The sequence below is a fragment of the Neomonachus schauinslandi genome, chromosome 9 (assembly GCF_002201575.2).
Source record: "Neomonachus schauinslandi chromosome 9, ASM220157v2, whole genome shotgun sequence".
Taxonomy (NCBI): domain Eukaryota; kingdom Metazoa; phylum Chordata; class Mammalia; order Carnivora; family Phocidae; genus Neomonachus; species Neomonachus schauinslandi.
In genome coordinates this window covers 143175126-143182721 of record NC_058411.1, presented here as the reverse complement: position 1 = coordinate 143182721, position 7596 = coordinate 143175126, and positions in this window count along the sequence as shown.

The window sequence follows — 7596 nt, the reverse complement described above, 5'->3', positions numbered from 1 at the left end:
TGGCTGTCTCAGAAAACTGGCCCAGGGCGGTGGCGGGGCCGCGGGCGGGCGGGCGCCATGAAGAGGAGCTCACAGTCTGGAACGTGGGCCACGGTGGCCTGTGAGATGGGCCAGGGTCACACGTCCAGTGGTTGGCGTCCGGCGGGGAAGGTTTGGGCTGGTGTGGAGCAGGGGTGCTGAGGGCTGCTCCCTCCCTGCCACCTCCCTCTGCCTTACGGAGGGGGACCCTGGACACAGGTGGAGCAGGACCCCCCAGAAGCCCCCAGGACCCAAGTGCCTCCCGTCCCCCAGGAGTGGCCGGGCGCACGCAGATGATCATGTTGGCGCTGTCTTTAACAAGTCCTTGCCAGGTGTTGGAGGGCGGCCTCCCCCCGTCCTGGTTCCTCCTCTGTGAAGCGGCGAAGCGAGTTGCCCCCGCCCCACCTGCTCGTGCCCCCTGACTCACTTCCGCGAAACCCAGACCACTTCCTTCTGAGTTGTCTCCTCGCGGAAGTGGCGAGAAGGCCACGGCATGGAGGCATGGTGCAGCCAGAGGCTCCTGGGGCCCTCCCGTGGCCGCACACCCGGCCGGGCCACCAGCGATACAGGAGGTGTATCAGTCCCATGACCCAGACGGCCGTGAATGCTTCCCCACACTCACTGACAGTGGGGGTGCAGGTCCTTCCAGAACTTTCCTTGGGGATGCCGCGGGGGCCGGGCGGGGAGAGACCTGCACCGGGGGGACAGCCCTCGTGTACGTCGGGTAAGCGTTGAGAAGCCGCCCGGGGGGGGAGTCTGGTTGGGGGAATCCTCGAGAGCGAAGCCAGAGTCAAATGGTCTTTGTCAGTAATGCCTGTCTCTATCGTGACACTTGACATGTTGAGAATAGTCAGGGGCGCCTGCGACAGCTGGTCTCAGGGCTGAGTGTGAGCCCCCCTCGGGTATGGAGACCATGTAAAAAATCTTTAAAAAAAGTAGGAATTGAAAATGGGAAAGGAGAAGCAAGAGACGGGGTGGATGGTTTCAGAAGTAGAGGCCATGAGCTTCTCAAGGCAGCCCTGAGCGGGGTGTGCGGGCAGGGCTGCTGGACGAACCTCTGCGGGGCTTGTGGGGGAGGGGGAGGGCTGTGCCATGTGGGGCCGTGTGGTCTGTGTCACCACATGGGACCTGCGCTTCCAGTCCCTCTTGCAGATGCTCCTCCAGGCCTCACCTCCACGAGCAAGGAGTGTTGCCCCCTCGTGACCACTCCTGCCCAGCCCTCCAGGGACTCTGGAGTTCGGTCCTCAAAGTCAGATGCAACCACGGGTCTCCCCAGAGCCCAGGGCCGGGCCCGCTCCGGGGACACCTGCACTGGGACATGCCGGCACCCCAAATGCCCTAAAACGACACCCCCCCGTTCCCAATTCCTTGGGGCTTTGCTCGGCCCTTCCTGGGGTGGGATCTGCCCCAGGAGCCCTTAGATTCTGAACTGGGGTCAGCCGCCAGGGCCTCTTCCCTTCCTCTCTGGGGGTCCCCTTCTCTCTGCCACGATCCTGCTTCAGGGCCACCCAGACCAGCGGGCTGTCCCTGAGCCCGTCCTCTGGGACCCCGTCACTGGGAGGGAGGGCACCATGAGGCAGACTGTGTCCCCCTTCCCAGCACAGCTGCACGACATAGGGGCGTGGGAGGCCACGCAAGGTTTCCAGAATTGCATCTTTGTCTGCAGCCTGGACGTACCTACTCTCAACGTTAGAATACTTCCTTGAAAAGAGTTGAAACAGCTACCAAGGGCTGTAAGGAGAAAATAGAATCCTTCCCTATTACCCTCCAGACACGGCCCTGGGCCAGCCAGGGTCCCGGCAAGACAAAGGGAGGAGGCCCGGCCGGATGGTGGCAGCTGCTGGCCCGGGGCCTGGCCGGGCATGTTCCGATGACTCGGTCGGACTTTGGGTGTTTAAGGATTGTAAGGACTATGAATCCCCCGGAGGAGCAGCGGAGCCACAGGGCCGGCAGCGGCATGGGAGCCTGGCCCTGCCGCCTCCTGGTTTTGTGGTCTGGGGCACGTTGCTTAACCAGTCTGTTCCTCAGTTTCCCGTTAAAGATGGGGTCACGACAGCATCCCACTCATGGGGTCAGGCCGGGACACCAGCAGCTGAGCGCGTCAGGGCGCTGAGCTGAGGGAAGCTGCCCAGGTCCCGCAAGGGAGGGCCCACCTCCGCCTCGTCACGGGCCACACGTCAGCTGGTCTGGTGCCCTCAGAGCCCCGTGGGGGCGGCAGGGGAGGGCGTCCTGGGCCTCCCCGCCTCCCCCGCCACGCCTGGCCCTCGTCCCCCATGGTGGCCGTGCCCTGGGGTCCTCTGGCCCCGACCTCCTCCATCAGTCCCTGCGGACGGACGGACGCAGCCTCCAGCCCAGTCTCTCGTGTGTTGACTCGAGCTCTGTTTGCCCGTTCTGTGCTGTTGGGAGCTAAGACAATTACTAAATGTTTAAACTCCGTTCAGAGTTGAAAACTGTCGCTGGATGAAGTGACTGCTGCAGGGAGTCAGGGAGGCCTTGCGCTCCGCTCGTCGGTGCAGAACCCGAGCGCGGGGTCTCCTGCTATCGCTGGGAGCACCCTGGGGTTGCTGTCCCCCCCACCCAAGAGTGCGCTGCCTCACTTCAGTCTTAGTTTGTAAGGCGCGAGCAACGTAGTTCCAAGGGATAACCGGGGTATAACGTATTAGTTGGCGCAATCATCCAGCCAATCAAGTCCGGCTCTCGTGGACTTAACGAAACGTGATCGCGTTTTGGGGAGGTCGGGCTCCTGCCCTGCTGCTCTAGCAGAAGCACAGTGGTCTAGGCTGTGCTCTCAATGTTCGGGACTCCCCAGCGTCATCTCGAGACCTGACCCCGGGAGTGAGGGTGTTAGGGGGCCTGTGGGGTGCTCGGGGGTGCACTGGGGCCCACAGGGCAGCAGGACGTGGGCCCTCGCCCATCGAGCCGCCCCCAGGACGCTGAGCAGTGCACGTCTGTGGTATTTGTAGCAACAGCCCCAGCGGACGAGCAGCCTGTTTGTTTGGAAGCTCTTGAGCGATGCTGCACCATCTTTAAGAAAAAAAGACGCCTTGACCTTGAAATTACAGGCCGTATGTCAAAGGGGAGGGGAGAGCGGGCTGTTCTCTCCCCTCTTCCTGTGTTCTGTGCTCGGCGCCAGCAGCTTGCAGACACTGTCCCAGAGCTGCTGTGGCCCCATGGGGAAGGGTGTTGTTCCTACTTCTGGGGTTCAGCGTGGGACCCAGGTCTGAACCCCTGTGCTGTCATATTGTATTATGTAAGCATTGGGGTCATGCTCTCACCTGCAAAGTGAGGATGACAGTGAACCCCCCGTGGGGTGGTTGTAAGTGTTTGCAGGTCATACGTGTGAAAGAGCGCCGGACGGAAGCCGTGGGCCCGCGTTCGCTTGTCTGCCCGAGGTGATCGAGTACACGGCTGAGCTGGGATTGGAGCCCGGGTAACCCGAGACCCACGCCGTGGCCTGCCGTCCTTGTGTTCGGGTGACGGCCGGAGGGAGCAGGTCCCGCACGCTGTCCTGAACGCCGGCCGTTGCTGGCAGCGGGCGGGGGTGGGAGCTCCGTCTCCGGGCCTTCCCCCGCACGTTTCCCTGGCCCTGGCCACGCATCCAGGGGCCACCAGGAGCCGGGCTGGTGGCCCCACGGATGCATGAATGTGGTGTGTGTGTCCAGACACTTACAAAGCATGGGGACTCAAATGGTGCCCTGGGCCACCCACCCAGCAAGCCGGACCTGCCCGCCCATTTTCCTGGGAATGTCACCACTTTAAATTCCAAGTCTCGGGAACCTCGTCAGTGCAGGCAAACTGGGATGGTTGGTCAGCTTACGCCCAAAGCAGGGCAACCTGAACATAGGTCCCCCTCCATGCCCAGAGCGAGACCCTGAGAACCCAGAAGGAAGCGACTTTGATTTGTGCATGCACGTCCATCCGTGTCTCTCCCTCTGTCTCACACACACATGTACGCACGTCTGAGGAGGGGGAGGGGCTCCACCCTTTCAGGACTGGGGCCACCCAAGGGCTTCATCGCTGCCCTCAGAAGGACGGCTTCTGTGCGTGGACACTGCTGTCCGGAGGTGGGGGAGTCAGAGGAGGGGATGCCCCCCCCATGCCCTCCCCGCAGCCCCCCGGGAGTGGGTGACCTCGCGCTTGAGCTGGAGTCACTTGGCAGGTGATGCCCACTGTACGGAAGGGGAAGTTCCTCTGCTGACGAGTGAAGCCCTTCTCATGGCGGGCTCGCTCAGGCTGCTTCCTCTCCCGGGACCACAGCTGGGACCACGGGCAGGCCACAGCCTCAGGTTCCCCTCTGCAGACGAGGCCACCTTGCCCACCAGAGGTCAGTGGGAGTCATGTCACGGCAGCCCCAGCCCTGGGCCTTTCCATGTGGCTCCTCCCATGGAGCGGAGTGTCCTCTTTGTTCTTCACAGAAGCCCACTCGTCCCTCTTCCCTCAGCTTGAACATGTGCCCATCCGTGGAGCCCCCTGAGTTCCTGGCGGCAGAGCAAACCCTCAAACACTCATCCCTGGACTTTTTTTTTAGATACCAGTCACATACCATAAAATTCCCCCTTTTCATGTATACAATGCAATGAATTTCAGGAGAGGCACAAAACTGTGCAAACATCACCACGATCTAATTCCAGAACATTTTTTTAAAAATTTTTTATTGTTATGTTAATCCCCATACATTACATCATTAGTTTTAGATGAAGTGTTCCATGATTCATTGTTTGTGCATAACACCCAGTGCTCCATGCAGAACGTGCCCTTCTCAATACCCATCACCAGGCTGACCCAGCCTCCCACCCCCCTCCCCTCCAGAACCCTGTTTGTTTTTCAGAGTCCATCGTCTCTCATGGTTCGTCTACCCCTCCGATTTCCCCCCTTCATTCTTCCCCTCCTGCTATCTTCTTCTTCTTTTTTAACATATATTGCATTATTTGTTTCAGAGGTACAGATCTGAGATTCAACAGTCTTACACAATTCACAGCACTCACCATAGCACATATCCTGCCCAGTGTCTATCACCCAGTCAGCCCATCCCTCCCACCCCACCCCCCACTCCAGCAACCCTCAGTTTGTTTCCGGAGATTAAGAATTCCTCATATCAATGAGGTCATATGATACATGTCTTTCTCTGATTGACTTATTTCGCTCAGCATGACACTCTCCAGTACCATCCACATCATTGCAAGTGCTGCTATAAACATCGGGGTGCAAGTACCCCTTCGGATCCCTACATTTGTATCTTTGGGATAAATACCCAGTAGTGCAATTGCTGGATCGTATGGTAGCTCTATTTTCAACTTTTTGAGGAACCTCCATACTGTTTTCCAGAGTGGCTGCACCAGCTTGCATTCCCACCAACAGTGTAGGAGGGTTCCCCTTTCTCCGCATCCCCGCCAACATCTGTCATTTCCTGACTTGTTAATTTTAGCCATTCTGACTGGTGTGAGGTGGTATCTCACTGAGGTTTTGATTTGGATTTCCCTGATGCTGAGCAATATTGAGCACTTTTTCATGTGTCTGTTGGCCATTTGGATGTCTTCTTTGGAAAAATGTCCGTTCATGTCTTCTGCCCATTTCTTGATTGGATTCTTTGTTCTTTGGGTGTTGAGTTTGATGAGTTCTTTATAGATTTTGGATACTAGCCCTTTATCTGATATGTCATTTGCAAATATCTTCTCCCATTCTGTCAGTTGTCTTTTGGTTTTGTTGACTATTTCCTTTGCTTTGCAAAAGCTTTTTATCTTGATGTAGTCCCAAGAGTTCATTTTTGCCCTTGCTTCCCTTGCCTTTGGCGATGTTTCTAGGAAGACGTTGCTTTGGCTGAGGTCGAAGAGGTTGCTGCCTGTGTTCTCCTTTAGGATTTTGATGGACTCCTGTCTCACATTGAGGTCTTTCAACCATTTGGAGTCTATTTTTGTGTGTGGTGTAAGGAAATGGTCCAGTTTCATTCTTCTGCATGTGGCTATCCAATTTTCCCAACACCATTTGTTGAAGAGACTGTCTTTGTTCCATTGGACATTCTTTCTTGCTTTGTCAAAGATGAGTTGACCATAGAGTTGAGGGTCCATTTCTGGGCTCTCTATTCTGTTCCATTGATCTATGTGTCTGTTTTTGTGCCAGTACCATACTGTCTTGATGATGACAGCTTTGTAATAGAGCTGGAAGTCCAGAATTGTGATGCCGCCGGCTTTGCTTTTCTTTTTCAACATTCCTCTGGCTATTCGGGGTCTTTTCTGGTTCCATACCAATTTTAGGATTATTTGTTCCATTTCTTTGAAAAAAGTGGATGGTATTTTGATGGGGATTGCATTGAATGTGTAGCTTGCTCTAGGTAGCATTGACATCTTCACAATATTTGTTCTTCCAATCCATGAGCATGGAACGTTTTTCCATTTCTTTGTGTCTTCCTCAATTTCTTTCATGAGTATTTTATAGTTTTCTGAGTACAGATCCTTTGCCTCTTTGGTTAGATTTATTCCTAGGTATCTTATGGTTATGGGTGCAATTGTAAATGGGATCGACTCCTTAATTTCTCTTTCTTCTGTCTTGTTGTTGGTGTATAGGAATGCCACTGACTTCTGTGCATTGATTTTATATCCTGCCACTTTACTGAATTCCTGTATGAGTTCTAGCAGTTTTGGGGTGGATTCTTTGGGGTTTTCCACATAAAGTATCATATCATCTGCAAAGAGTGAGAGTTTGACTTCTTCTTTGCCGATTTGGATGCCTTTGATTTCTTTTTGTTGTCTGGTTGCTGTGGCTAGGACTTCTAATACTAGGTTGAACAGCAGTGGTGATAGTGGACATCCCTGCCGCGTTCCTGACCTTAGGGGGAAAGCTCTCAGTTTTTCCCCATTGAGAATGATATTTGCTGTAGGTTTTTCATAGATGGCTTTTATGATATTGAGGTATGTACCCTCTATGCCTATACTCTGAAGAGTTTTGATCAAGAAAGGATGCTGTACTTTGCCAAATGCTTTTTCTGCATCTATTGAGAGGACCATATGGTTCTTGTTCTTTCTTTTGTTAATGTATTGTATCACATTGATTGATTTGCGGATGTTGAACCAACCTTGCAGCCCAGGGATAAATCCCACTTGGTCGTGGTCAATAATCCTTTTAATGTACTGTTGGATCCTATTGGCTAGTGTTTTGGTGAGAATTTTTGCATCCATGTTCATCAGGGATATTGGTCTGTAATTCTCCTTTTTGATGGGGGTCTTTGTCTGGTTTGGGGATCAAGGTAATGCTGGCCTCATAAAATGAGTTTGGAAGTTTTCCTTCCATTTCTATTTTTTGGAACAGTTTCAGAAGAATAGGTATTAATTCTTCTTGAAATGTTTGGTAGAATTCCCCTGGGAAGCCATCTGGCCCTGGGCTTTTGTTTTTTGGGAGATTTTTGATGACTGCTTCAATTTCCTTAGTGGTTATAGGTCTGTTCAGGTTTTCTATTTCTTCCTGGTTCAGTTTTGGTAGTTGATACATCTCCAGGAATGCATCCATTTCTTCCAGGTTATCTAATTTGCTGGCATAGAGTTGCTCATAATATGTTCTTATAATTGTTTGTATTTCTTTGGTGTT